Source organism: Alosa sapidissima, chromosome 7, assembly GCF_018492685.1.
Source record: "Alosa sapidissima isolate fAloSap1 chromosome 7, fAloSap1.pri, whole genome shotgun sequence".
NCBI lineage: Eukaryota > Metazoa > Chordata > Actinopteri > Clupeiformes > Clupeidae > Alosa > Alosa sapidissima.
The window spans coordinates 4805511-4817106 of NC_055963.1; the positions used below are offsets into that span (position 1 = coordinate 4805511).

An 11596-nucleotide genomic window follows, 5' to 3' on the forward strand; every position below is an offset into this window, starting at 1 on the left:
CTACCTCTACCTCTATCTCATTTCATTTTCGAAACCATTTCAAAGCCACATGTTCGTCCCACCCACTTGAAAAATAGTCAGCCTCACGCTATGGGTTATAATACCGTCTTGCAATAACATTAGGTTCACATAGTCCTCATGAGGCCACATTCATTTTACAAGCCACGTGTGGATGTCCGCACACTATCCTCCTCTCCCCCTGTTTCTCATCTGCACCCTCCCCTCCACACTTCAGCCTCTCCATTCGGCCAGCCACCGCGGCGGTTTTGATTTCTCCCCGTTTCGACGTAGCTTAACCAAGCCCACTACGCGTCTCAGCATGTTGAAACATTTTTTTCTAGAGCCAGCTGAAAACTTGGAATCTGGCTTGGTTGTCGACGACTACTAGAAGCCTACGGGGAGGAAGAAAGCGGTAGGCTATTCCCTTTCCAGACGGCAGCAGTTACTGGATTAGAAACATTTTATTGTTGCTGTTAGAATGTTTGCTGCCGTTCATCTCAGGCAATCCCCGTCATGACCTCACTCACCCGCCCTGCCAATCCACTGAATGGGATTTCTCATCGCGCAGTTGTTTGCTCTCTGTGATCATTGTGAACACTGATATCGGTTATTACTTTCGTCGATGACAGAGTGAACGAGCTACGTCTCTGTTTACATTTGCAAGCCTAGGCTACACATCTGTTTCACAAAGAAGCCGCTGACGTTTAACTGGGGTGAGTAACTTGCCATTTTCGTGTAAATAATGTGTGAGGATAAAGAAAGAAAGAAAATCAAGACTGTCAAAAAAATTAAAAATAAAATATATCCTATATGCTCTTGGTATCGTGTGAGGTCTGAGATCATACGGCGCGTAGCGTAGCGCCTACGTATTTGGAACATATTTTGTTTTGATTGCTTGGCTGGCGCGTTTCTAGCTGTCTGTCGGAGTCGGAATCACCAGCATTCATTTTTTTGGAATTTTCAGATGTAGGCGATTTCTTTATCGGCATTTGCCGTGAGACATTTCTGACATATAGCTATAGCCTACATGAGTAGTCAGTGACCCATCATTGTTGCCGTCAACCGAAAGACACAATGTTAGCCTATCAGTTATCACCTTTGATTTATTTAGATCTCGGGCACTGAAAACCCAGCATGTCGCTTACTTGTAGCCTACTCCCGTTTGGACAATAACTGGTGTTTTGTCAAAGTATCTGTAGCTTTTAAATAGGTCGTAGTTAGCCTACTTATGGACCTTTTATGGCCTCTTGGCCTATAATTGACTGAAGAACTGAAGATGTTTATTGCTTACTTCATATCGCGTTGGAGGAGGAACGCTCTGAAAAAGGTAGCTAGAGAGACCCAGGGAGTGGTAGACTTGGCAAACTGAAATGACTGAATTCTAGTGTAGCCACAGCTTACCCTATCTCTCAAAAACGAAATAGTGCTTAAGTTGCTATGATCAGACATTTGGCTGATTGAATGCAGTTCCTTACAGTAAACACGTCTGTGTGTGGCAGGCCTAAGCTACTTTTTAAATTCCAGATTTATTTAGCTGTTTTGGGCCAAAGTAGCCTACTGCGACACCAAACGCATGAAACACAATATCAGCATATTGTGTGTGTGTGTGTGTGTTTGTGCTGGTGCCTTGTGTCGGTTTTTAAATTAGCGAGACTGTAAGGTGACGTGCATACAGTGCTTCATGGTAAGCAGACTCCACCCTGGTGGACAGGGTTGTTGAGCCTCAATATGAAGCAGTGGATTGGGCTGTGCTGGCTGTCATCGCTGAAGGATTAGTCTTCACCCAGTGAGTGTGACTCAGCCAGCAGATCAAACCACAAACCTCTCAACGCGCGTGAGGCTGACTGGACTCCCCACTTTTTTTTAGAATATCCTGCTTATTATGATTACATTTGATATGAGATAGGCCTACAGAACACATGTGATGTGACCATATAGGAAACTGTCCTCACCAGTGCTTGACATGAAGGTTTATTTCATCCGGTGATTTTCAGTAGGTTCATCTGGCTCTTTGCCCTTGGCCCTGTGATCAATGTGATATTGCATCTGAAAGTCCCTTACTGGAAGTGAAACACAACTCAGAAACAACTAAGGAAAGGACTTTATACATCTCAATGAATCATTTGTTTGGTTAGTTTCTTCAGTTTTGGCAAATCCAACACATGTGTAGGCTACCTGTTTGTATCTTCATCACATCACATGCATCACATCTTTTGTAAAATAGCTCCCTCGATTTCCTGTATGCCCACTGTATGCACCTGCATGTAGCCTACTCATTAAGATTAAGGAGATGAGTTGCAGTCCCTGGTTCATAAGTCTTATACTTTTTAGTTTGCTCTTTAGGCATGATGTGCTCTATAGACTAAACTATAGTTTTTTGAACACGCTAGTAAAGGGCATTGTTGTTGCCAAACTGTTTGCTGTTGTTTATGCTACATGCATGCTAATTTAGAGTGTGTGTTCATATGTGCAGATGGGTGTGGGAGTGGGAGTTGGGTTTGGAGTATGTGTTGTGAGCAGGGGATGGTGTGCCAACATGACATAATGTTCATCCCTTTTTCTGCACTAATGCAGAAATTATTGTGTGTGTGCGTGCATATGTACACACACACACACACACACACACACACACACAAACGAGATTCCCTTCAGAAGCTGCACTTCTTGGGAATACCCAGTTCACATTGCATTTGTGAATCTGTGCAAACATCATATAAATGTGTATGGTACATGTACATAATGTAGGTTTTACATGGTGAAATAAATACATGTGATTTCAAATGTCCTAACAGGACTTGGGCAAGTGACTGTCTTCTATGTCTGTCTACACTGAATCCGTTAAATATGCCCTTTTATTGCATCATATTTCTCATTCAAAATAACAGAGCAATGCGAGCGACAGAAAGAAAATAGAATCCGGCCGTCCGACAAAAGTTCTCTCAAAACGCTGCGTTGCATCGCGCTGCATCGCGCTGCTCGCGTGGCTTGCAGTCAGGACACTGCAATTGAAAACAATGGAATTAAACAGATTTTATGGCTAATGTTCGCTCGCATCGCGTCCGGTTAGGACATGGTGTTATTTGTAATGCATACACACATGAAACCACTTATAGGGAAATGGGGAAATGTTCAAATCCTGTAGTTCACTGCTTTTTCCGACTGATCCACTGACTGCCAAAGTCTGCAAATGTCGGTTACTCAGCATACATCCTCTCATACAAATTCTGCATGAGATTCTACGGTTAACCTATATATACTCAGTTTTACATTATGACTTATCTTTGGAAGTATGAAGTATGCATTTCCTGCCTGTCACATCACTGTTTGTGGTTCCGCATGTTTACCATTAACCCTTTCTGTACTGCACTGCACCCCGTACTCCATGGTTTTCCATACATGCATTGAAGGTGCAATTACTGTGTGAGTTACAGAGTGGTGGATTGTGGATGCCCAGAAAGGCACTCAGTGCTGCTCCGGTTCTCTACTCTCCTCCCAGTGAGATGGGTTAGTGTGGCTTTAAAGGGAGCAACCAAAAAACATCCTCCTCAGAGAAATCAATCTGCCTCCATTTTGCCCAGACTCAATACGAGTGAGTGTGGGGATGTATGTCAGATCATTTGGTGCTGTGTTGCGTTGCTGTAGATGGTGTGTTGTGCTGCCCAGTGGGGTATGAAGGCCTGTCTTCATGGTTGTGATCGGTAGGTGGGAGGAGGGGCTCGCTGGACTGGCCTTCTAATGCCTCCTGGAATGTGGAGAAAGTCTGTGAGGCAGGGGCCTCCCAAATGAGATCACTCCAAAGAGGCTCTGGAGCCCTGAAGGCTGCTTAATTGGTGCCGTGGCTCTGGGCTGTGGGCTTAAGTGGTGCGCTGGGCAGGTCCCGCGCGGCGTAGCGTGGCGTGGCGTGGTGCCACACTGCCACGCACACAGGGCTCCAGTCATCAATGGCCACGTTGTTCTGCAGGTTTTGTGCAAGGCTTTTGGGGGGGACCCCAAGACTGAAAGGAGGAAAGCAAGAGGCTTGCTGTCAAAATGGGCTGCGTGTGATCTTGCGTCTGATGACTGAGGGAAGGGCCAGCGAGAGTGTGGGCTGAGTGGCTCCAGAGACGGGGGCTTGAGTCTGGGAAGACTCGGACAGCAGGGTTGGCAGCGGAGGGGGGTTGGCGTGCGTCGCAGAGTCGGTGAGCGTGTTTGGGCTGGGGGATGATCACTTGGCGAAGGGAATCATGGGTAATGGAGATCATCCGCTCCGTTTGCCTCTGATCGGGAATGGGAGCATATATGGATGCTGTGGGTCACTGAGGCTGAGAAGATGATGGGCTCTGTCACGTGTGTCCTTGAAACAGAATTACAGGCAAATGGCAGTGCTCAAAGCACAAGCTGGGAAGCATGTTTGTGCGCAGGATGTCTCATTTCTTACTCTAAGTTGAGATCAACGTCAGCTCCCAGTGCGGACAAGATGTAGATGACTTTCCAATGCTACATTTAAGGCCATGGAACATGAAAAAAACTGTAATGTGTGAATAGAAAACTAGGTCATGTGAAAAAACACCCCTCATAAAATAAAATCCTTTGTCAGATGCCCAGTTGGCTCCAAAGTGAACACTTTCATCTTGCCTCGTACATTAAGGTTTTCAGATGACCATGGCCAGACCCCTCCCCTGCCCCCACACTACATGAATGTTTGATGGCGAGTGCCAAACGCGTGCCAGTCGCCAGTGCATCCTCCCTCCCTCCCTCCCTTTCTCTCCCCTGCCACGTTGGCCCATTTTCCTCACTAATTAGTTTGCCACCACATGGAAGGGCACCAAACACTCTGTTCACTCCTCTGAGTGCCAGCGCACGGGAGGAAGCCGAGAGGCGCCCACAGAGGCCCCTTGTTATTGCTCCTCAGCGCGGGGGTTAGGGTGGGCAGTGATGGGCGCCCATAGAGGCCCCTTGTTATTGCTCCTCAGCGCGGGGGTTGGGGTGGGCAGTGATGGGCGCCCATAGAGGCCCCTTGTTATTGCTCCTCAGCGCGGGGGTTGGGGTGGGCAGTAATGGGCGCCCATAGTGGCTCCTTGTTATTGCTCCTCAGCGCGGGGGTTGGGGTGGGCAGTAATGGGCGCCCATAGTGGCTCCTTGTTATTGCTCCTCAGCGCGGGGGTTGGGATGGGCAGTAATGGGCGCCCATAGTGGCTGTTTGGTAGCCTTGTTAGTGCACCTGTAGCTCTCTCTCCTCCCGACCCCAGGGACAGGAGTAAGTGCTGCAGGTGCTAAAAGCACTTATGGGGCCAGACTCACTCAGATTGGAAATGGACTGAAACAACTGAATTAACCCCACCATCCGCTGTACCACTGATGCACAGAAAACAACTCAAGCATGTTATGTGTTCCTAATAGCCTGAACATGCTCAGAAGATTTGACATGTCTTCTGTGGTAGCATGTGTTTTTGCATTTCAGTGGGTATGCTTGCCACCCCCAGATGTGTGGAAGTCCTTAGTACTGTACTCTGTGATGACTGCAATGCTCAGAAATGCATTGAGTAATGAGTTCAATCACTGATTACTTTTGTAAATGATGAACTGGACTGTATCTGTAAACTGCCTGCACTTTTATTTATGGGCTCTCATGAAACAAGGATGTGTAAACCAATCTGGAGAAACACTACATGGAAACCTTTGGGGAAACCCAGGCATGATTAATAAATGCTAAGGGTAAAAATAAAAAATGATAAATTTAGATTTCACATAGTCACTTGATGTTTGGTACTTTTTTGTAAGGCTTTAAAATGTTATGATTCATTTCCAACTTCTCTTTGTGGTTAATGAGTCTGAACCCACTCTGCTCAGTCTTCCCGTTGTGATTGATTGTGTGCTCCTGCTCAGCGCTGCATAACATGTAAATGTGTGTTAAGGGGACATGCTCAGTGCTGCATAGCATGTAAATGTGTGTTAAGGGGACATGCTCAGCGCTGCATAACATGTAAATGTGTGTTAAGGGGACATGCTCAGCGCTGCATGTAAATGTGTGTTAAGGGGACATGCTCAGCGCTGCATGTAAATGTGTGTTAAGGGGACATGCTCAGCGCTGCGTGTAAATGTGTGTTAAGGGGACATGCTCAGCGCTGCATGTAAATGTGTGTTAAGGGGACATGCTCAGCGCTGCATAACATGTAAATGTGTGTTAAGGGGACATGCTCAGCGCTGCATGTAAATGTGTGTTTAGGGGACATGCTCAGCGCTGCATGTAAATGTGTGTTAAGGGGACATGCTCAGCGCTGCATGTAAATGTGTGTTAAGGGGACATGCTCAGCGCTGCGTGTAAATGTGTGTTAAGGGGACATGCTCAGCGCTGCATGTAAATGTGTGTTAAGGGGACATGCTCAGCGCTGCATAACATGTAAATGTGTGTTAAGGGGACATGCTCAGCGCTGCATGTAAATGTGTGTTTAGGGGACATGCTCAGCGCTGCATGTAAATGTGTGTTAAGGGGGACATGCTCAGCGCTGCATGTAAATGTGTGTTTAGGGGACATGCTCAGCGCTGCATAGCATGTAAATGTGTGTTAAGGGGACATGCTCAGCGCTGCATGTAAATGTGTGTTAAGGGGACATGCTCAGCGCTGCATAGCATGTAAATGTGTGTTAAGGGGACATGCTCAGCGCTGCATGTAAATGTGTGTTAAGGGGACTTACTGCACACTGCTGTTTATGGAGTCTGTTGAGCTGCAAGGGAGATGACAACACTGCTAGGGTGTCTTAGAGCGTGTGAACTAATCTGTGTGTGTGTGTGCCTTTGAATGGAGGATGTGATTCTGGAGTGGGTCTGTAGAACACAGGGACTCTGTCCTCCCAATAGTCCCACTTCCTGTGAACTCTCGTGCGAGAGGACCAGAGAGGAGTCTGTGTGCATCATCCTTCTCCTCCCTTCAATCCCTCCTCTGTTCTCTCTTTTCCTCTCCTCCCTTCAATCCCTCCTCTGTTCTCTCTCTTCCTCTCGCTTTTTGGCTTTTGTCTCCTTTCCCCCGCCCCCCCGCCTGGCCACAGCCCCCCCGCCTGGCCACAGCCCCCCCGCCTGGCCACAGCCCCCCTCTTTTATGGACCCGCAGAGATGGAGAAAGGTTTCTTTGGTGGCCCTCAGCAACAGATGCATCTCTCTTTCACACACACTCACTCGCTTGCTCTTTCTTTCGCACACACACACGCACACACACGCACACACACACACACACGCACACACGCACACACACACACAAACACACGCACACACACACACACACACACACACACACAGCAGATGGAATGGAATGGCTAAATATCTCAGAAATGTGTTTGGTCCTCTCAAGGCTCACTGCGCCCTAGAGATTGTGAGGGTGGGCGTATTTTGCCGAACGGCCAATGGCCTGAAGCTAATCCATTTGGGATTGTTGTGTTCTCACGTCCAACTCCCATGCCTGCCGTGCCTGGCACAGTTCCTGTCTCAGGACCCGTTGGGATGCCAGGCTGGTCCGTCAGGTTTCTCCCAGAGAAACTGGCATGCCTGAACAGGACACTGCTGGAATGTGAGAGTTCCCTCTGGGCCAAACGTGCCTGGATCTCTCGGATATAAAAACGGAGTCAGAGGTACAGTTCTGTAAGTGACTTACCGTAAACAGTCAAAGCTGGTGTTGTGGAGCAGAAAGGCACAGGAGGATGTGAGAGGAGAGCTTTGGCCGTTAAGCAGGATGGGAAGTTTCGGCTCTTGTGAAACCTTCCCTTTCAGACACAGCAGTGAATACCTGGTACTTCACACTCACTGAGCCTGAAGGGCTGATCTGGAGTTGAGTGGCTCATGAGAGACAGACCACAGCGCACAGCGCGTTTGAGTCTTTTACTACAAATAAAACTCCTGTGATATCTGTGCTTTTGAGTCACTGGCTGTGTGTGTGTGTGTGTGTGTGTGTGTGTGTGTGTGTGTGTACGTCTGTGTGTATGTCTCTCTTTTTCTCTCTTCTGTCTCTGTCTTTTCTGTCACTCTATGTCTCTCTCCCGTGTGTGTGTGTGTGTGTGTGTGTGTCTCTCCCGTGTCTGTGTCTGTGTGTGTGTGTATATGTCTCTCTCCCGTGTGTGTCTGTGTGTATGTATATGTCTCTCTCCCGTGTGTGTGTGTGTGTGTGTGTGTGTGTGTATATGTCTCTCTCCCATGTGTGTCTGTGTGTATGTATATGTCTCTCTCCCGTGTGTGTGTGTGTGTGTGTGTGTGTATATGTCTCTCTCCCGTGTGTGTCTGTGTGTATGTATATGTCTCTCTCCCGTGTGTGTGTGTGTGTGTGTGTGTATGTCTCTCTCCCGTGTGCAGTGTTTCCCCTAGAAATTTTTCCAGCAGCGGTGCTATTACTTGGCGGGGGGGGCATTTTCAGCTTTCTTTTACATTATTGGTTAAAAATGATAGAAGAAAAATGAAATGGCACAACCCAGAAAAAGATTATTTACAATTTATTTAAATTTGTCTTAATGGCAAAGACCACACCCAATCTGCGAGCACTTAATTTTTCTGGGCTTTTCAAAGAACATCTCTAAGGCTCTTTGGTAATTGAATTGAATTGTGGGGGGGGCATTAATGCTGACACGCATGCACGTAGCCAGATGCTCTCCTTGTAGTCTATTTCTCAGTCCCAAAACAACAAACCCACGTATAAAAAAGTAAATACTCACTTTTCTTCTACATCACTCCCACAGTTACCATACAACTCACTCACAATTAACTCGAAAAGGACCTAGGCTACTTGATTGAAGTGCGACCGTTCGTCTCACCGTCAAGAGAACGCTGAAGTTATGAGAACACGTCTTTCTGATAAGAGAATGTAGGCTCCTATATGTCTAATGCCGTAAACGTAGAAAAGGTCTGTTTGTGATAGCCTATTATAGCTAAGTGGACAGAATTTAGGCTATACGTATATGCCAACATATGCTCATATTTCCTTTAACTATCAGACAGTTTAAACAGGCCTAGACTGTGTTCGCCTAGCTTTCCCATGCAAACATTACATATAGCCCTACGCTAACGTTACAAGTCTAGGCTACAATTAACGTTAAGACCATACACCTTGTAGCACATTGGTTTACTCTATTGCATTACTTACGTTTTAATAATTTGTCGTTGAATGTTGATGGAGGCTCATCTTTGGGAAATCAGCTCTCTGGATAAAATTGTCAGCCGGAGCAAGAGTTCTCAGAGTTGACGACACGGGGGTAAATCCAATCAGCAGAAAGAACCGCATCACAACAGTAGGCTAAATCGCAACAAACTTTTTTTTCCCCCATGTTAAATTCATTTCGGTAATCATGAATTGGTTTCTTTTATTTGATGTAGGCTAGGAGAGGAGGATGCATGTTTCACATTAGTGTCAATGTGTCAAAGCAGGCTTTGGATCAGAGGAATTGCTCAAGCTTAACATATGGCATAGGCTACAAGCGAATTCACGGCATACAAACAGCTTCGTGATGAAATATAACTAATATCATTTTTTATTGTCACCAGGCCTATAAGTAGGCTATTTATTGTGTAACCTACAAGTGAACGATGACACCATAGGCTACACTGTGGCGGAGCAAGACCCCATCAGTCGGATAGCTAAACAATGTAACCGTGTTCAGAACGTAGGCTAGCCATATGGGCTGCAGACTTGTCTTTGGGCTTGTAATCACCTGACACATCATGCCGCATATATGTCCTGAATAATGAGAGGCTAAGTGCGGATTTGATGCACTTAACTTACTCAAGACTTTCAGAAAACAATTTCGAGATGACGTTGGCCGTTGTGCTTTTACAGTGTGTTAAGTGAATCTCGTGATATTATGTTGCAGCGGCGCTGAAAATCCAGCGGCGGCGCTGCGCCGCTGTTAAATACATTGTAGGGGAAACACTGGTGTGTGTCTGTGTGTGTGTATATGTCTCTCTCCTGTGTGTGTGTGTGTGTGTGTGTGTGTGTGTGTGTGTGTGTATATATGTCTCTCTCCTGTGTGTGTGTGTGTGTGTGTGTGTGTGTGTGTGTGTGTACAGTATATGTCTCTCTCCTGTGTGTGTGTGTATGTGTGTATATGTCTCTCTCCTGTGTGTGTGTGTGTGTATATGTCTCTCGTGTGTGTGTGTGTGTGTGTGTGTGTGTGTGTGTGCATGCCTGGGTGTGTGTGCACCCTGCTGATCAGAGACGGGCGCTGTCCCACTCCATCTCCTGCAGTGCGGCGGGTCAGCAGCAGCAGGGCTCCTTATTGACCTGCGCTGCCCCTCCGGCGTGCTCTGCCCCTCCGGCGTGCTTTTATCAGCCGAGCCAGCGCTCTCCAGCGTCCACCAGGAGGCTCCGCTCACGATGATAATGACCGCCCCGCCGAGCGAGCGAGCGCAGGGGAAGCCTGACCTCAGATCAGTGTGGTGAGATGCGTGAGATGAGGTCTGCATGACCGCCGAGCGAGCGCAAGCCTGACCTCAGATCAGTGTGGTGAGATGCGTGAGATGAGGTCTGCATGACTGCCGAGCGAGCGCAAGCCTGACCTCAGATCAGTGTGATGAGATGCGTGAGATGAGGTCTGCATGACCGCCGAGCGAGCGCAAGCCTGACCTCAGATCAGTGTGGTGAGATGCGTGAGATGAGGTCTGCTCAGAGAACAGCATGTGCCCATGAGACGTGCTCTCTGCCGAACATCACTAGAATGTTAAGAACATATCCGCCCCACATGACCAAAGGCTGGACAGCAGCACTGACGCACACCGCACACCGCCACCCAGGCCCACCCACCAGCCCTACTCCAGATCAGCCATGGAATGTCAATAGTCAGTTACAGGCATGTGTGTGTGTGTGTTGTAACCCTGCGTGACAGTCCAGGGTGTGTCCAAGGAGACACTCTGCACTCAACTCCGCTGATTTGACTATGGGCTGTGGCTGACCGTAGAGGGCTTTTTTATTAACTCAGTCACTTTATGAAAATGACCAGGTGAAGCAGCTCTATTGTCAGGCCACACAATTGCTACATTGTGAATTGTCTGATGTGGGGCATAGTGAAGGATGATGATTATTATTATTATTATTATTATTATTATTATTATTACTATTAATTGCTCATTCTTTTGATGTAACTACTGCTTTGGCAACATTGTAACACTTACAGCCATGCCAATAAAGCTCATTGACTTGAAATGGTATTGAATTGATGGTTATTTCACGTCAGGATACTGGGGCTCATGCAAACCTTAACGCATGACACGCGTGTCCTGCCATGTCATGCCATGTTGCTTTTTAACATGGCCTATTCCAGACGTGTGTGTGTGTGTGTGTGTGTGTGACGGTGAGGCGGAGGGGGCCATGTTGTGCTGCCTGTATGGTATGAGACTTGTTCTGCTCTCGCTGCCCTGTCTCTCTTCCTCTCTCTCATGGATTGGCCTCCTGCTCCACCCTGGTCTCATGCGCAGACTGAAGCGCTGCTAACTTTTCTGTTCTCTCGTGCTCTGTGTCCAGTTCCTCTATCACTGTTCCTTGTCCCATGCTGTCCACAGTCAACTGATCTCTCAATGACTCACTTGAGGTGTGTGTGTGTGTGTGTGTGTGTGTGTGTGTGTGTGTGTGTGTGTGTGTTGGGGGGGT

At 47.3% G+C, this 11596-nt stretch overlaps 1 protein-coding gene across 2 annotated transcripts in view; it reads left to right on the forward strand.

Annotated features, from left to right (window-relative positions):
* The first annotated feature begins 222 nt into the window (after positions 1-222).
* src (v-src avian sarcoma (Schmidt-Ruppin A-2) viral oncogene homolog) overlaps positions 223-11596 on the forward strand; it is a 38893-nt gene continuing 27519 nt past the window's right edge. Inside the window, exon 1 of one of the 2 annotated variants that reach the window (XM_042098875.1) lies at positions 223-713. The gene's annotated coding sequence lies outside the window, so the exon portion shown is untranslated. The remainder of the gene's footprint in view (positions 714-11596) is intronic. The other variant, XM_042098876.1, reaches the window with a different exon arrangement.